The following is a 3420-nucleotide window of genomic DNA, read 5'->3' on the forward strand; positions in this document are numbered from 1 at the left end:
TATAAATATATATATATATATATATATAACATTAGCTAACATTAGCTCACAAAAAACAATGTTAGCTTTGCATTCTGCTAATGTTAGCAGTTAGCTTCATTAGCTAAAGGCAGATTAAGATAGCAGCAGTTAATTAGCAGTTAGCTGCTTTAGGCTAAAGCTAAATGCAAAATGCTACCTGCATCACCCAGCAGTAGTTAAAATTATATATAATATAATAAGTTAGCTAATGTTATGATATGTTAGCTTACATAAAACAATGTTAGCTTTGCATTCTGCTAATGTTAGCAGTTAGCTTCATTAGCTGAAGGCAGATTCAGTTAGCAGCAGTTAATTAGCAGTTAGCTGCTTTAGGCTGAAGCTATCCGTCCACCAGGGCGACATTAAAGAAGTCAAACTCGTTAACGTTGGCTTAATGTAGCTACAAGGTGAAATGCTGCTAATACGTAATAATGACTCAGCATTGTTAGCGTGCTAACATGTTAGCATCCTGTCATTAGCTCAGTGGAGTCTGAAGAAACAGACAAAAATAGAAAAAGAGAGAGAGTGTGTGTGTGTGTGTGTGTGTGTGTGTGTGTGTGAGTGTGAAACGTTCCCACACTGAAACCCAATCATCGTGTGAGAGAGGTCAGACACACACACACACACACACACACACACACACACACACATTTAAGCGGCTGTCTTTTCACACCTACTAATCTTTTTTGCTACACAACAAGAGTTTAATGTAGAATTATAACAGACACACACACACACACACACACGCTCTCTCTCATTGGCTGAACTCGTCTCACTAACAGTCTTTATTAAACCACAAGTTAGCATCGAGCTAGCATCGAGTTAGCATCGAGCTAGCATCAGCGTCTACCTGAGTCAGTTCAGTTAGCTACACGGCTGACCGAGCTAACCACAGTTAGCGGCTCACTGCTTATCGATCTTTACATCAAGTAATGCTAGCTAATGTTAGCATTGAGCTAATATGGAGGGAAAAAAACTAATGTGATTAGCTAGTAGCTTTACATCCAAGCTAACTAAAATAGCTAATATTAGCAGTTAGCTGCATTAGCTATATCTCAAAACTAGTAAAATCTACAACTTTAGCTTATATTAGCAGTTAGCTATGTTAGCAGTTAGCTACATTAGCACTAGCTCCAAACCAACTGGATCCTCAGTGTTAGCTGCTTTGTTATATTAGCTTCAGCTCTATTGCTGCTTATCAACGTCTGTAAATCATCCAGTACTGTCACGTTATTCCCTGTTGGTCCCTGTGCTCCAACCCGGTCCGGTCCAGCTGCCTAGCCCGGTTCTGTTAGCATGCTAAGGGCAGATTCAGCTAGCAGCAGCTACTTAGCGGTTAGCTGCTTTAGCAAGTTGGTTAGACTGCAGCTATCTGTCCATCAGGACGACGTTAAAGAAGTCAAACTCAAACATCTGATTTAACTAAAATATAATGTTACGGACACGTTAACGTTAAACGTTAAAGTTAATTATAATGTTACGGACACGTTAACGTTAGACATGAAAGTTAAACATAATGTTATGGACACGTTAACGTTAAACATTAAAGTTAAACATAATGTTACGGACACGTTAACGTTAAAGTTAAATATAATGTTACGGACACGTTAACGTTAAAGTTAAACATAATGTTACGGACACGTTACTGTTAGACATGAAAGTTAAACATAATGTTACGGACACGTTGACGTTAAACGTTAAAGTTAAACATAATGTTACGGACACGTTGACGTTAGACATGAGAGTTAAACATAATGTTACGGACACGTTGATGTTAAACGTTAAAGTTAAACATGATGTTATGGACACGTTACTGTTAGACATGAAAGTTAAACATAATGTTACGGACACGTTAACGTTAGACATGAAAGTTAAACATAATGTTACGGACACGTTAACGTTAGACATGAAAGTTAAACATAATGTTACGGACACGTTAAACTACAGCTATCTGTCCATCAGGACGACGTTAAAGTCAAACTCTGATGAACATGAACACTTAAAGTACAGTTTAAGCTGCAGCCAACAGTGTGTGTGTGTGTGTGTGTGTGTGTGTGTGTGTGGATGGAGGTTTATTGGTGTCAGGGGTCGTGGAGGACAAGCAGGTCCATCCTATGGCAGGAAACGCTGAGTGTGTCGAGGGAGGCATATCTGTGTGAGTGTGAGGAGGTTAATATCTGAGGGAACGCCGGGTCGGAGCGCCGAGCCGTTACTCGGAAATCCTTCTGGAACAAGGGAACATGAGCGTGTGTGTGTGTGTGTGTTTGGAGAGAGAGAATGGGAGGAAGTGGTGTATTATTCTCAGTTAGACGGAGCTCGCAGCCCGTCCGTCGCTACGACGCCTCAGACCTCACACCGCTCGAGCCCTCGTTCCCACAGGACGTCCAACACACACACACACACACACACACAGGTTTAAAGTGTTGCTCGAGTTTAAATGGACAAGCACGAAGTCTAAAACCGTCCAATCAGACGAGAGCACACCTGAACAACTGTACCTGAACTCTGTGACTGGTGTTTACAGTAGCCCAAAGTGATACATCGCAGCTAACCGAGCTAACCACAGTTAGCAATTCGCTACTTAGCAATCTTTACACCATGTAATGTAGCCGCTGTTAGCAGCTAGGCTAACGCAATCTGTCCATCAGGACGACATTAAAGAAGTCAGAGCCGTCTGGCACCGAATCAACAACAATAATAATGTGTGTGTGTGTGTCCTTTAATTCACTCCCACACACTGCATGAATGTGTGTTGTTTGAGGACATAATGGTGTATTGTTGATGGAGGAAACCTGCAGACACGTCCTCCGGGAGCGTCGTACTACCAACCTGCAGGTGCAGCGCTACTCCACTTCCTTCCTGTCACCTGACCCGCGCTTTCCATCAGGACACGGTGTGATTAATGTGTGAGTGTGAAACATAATGTTACGGACATGTTGATGTTAAACATTAAAGTTAAATACAATGTTACGGACACGTTGATGTTAAACATTAAAGTTAAATATAATGTTACGGACACGTTGACGTTAAACATTAAAGTTAAATATAATGTTACGGACACGTTGACGTTAAACATTAAAGTTAAACATAATGTTACGGACACGTTGATGTTAAACATTGAAGGTAAATACAATGTTACGGACACGTTAACGTTAAACATGAAAGTTAAATATAATGTTACGGACACGTTGACGTTAAACATTAAAGTTAAATATAATGTTACGGACACGTTGACGTTAAACATTAAAGTTAAATATAATGTTACGGACACGTTGACGTTAAACATTAAAGTTAAATATAATGTTACGGACACGTTTTGACGTTGTTAAAACATGAAAGGCGATGTTGGGACCAGTGTTATCTGTGGAGGGGTCTGTCAGCGCTCACTTGACCTCTGAC

The sequence above is a fragment of the Larimichthys crocea genome, chromosome VI (genome assembly GCF_000972845.2).
Source record: "Larimichthys crocea isolate SSNF chromosome VI, L_crocea_2.0, whole genome shotgun sequence".
Taxonomy (NCBI): Eukaryota; Metazoa; Chordata; class Actinopteri; family Sciaenidae; genus Larimichthys; species Larimichthys crocea.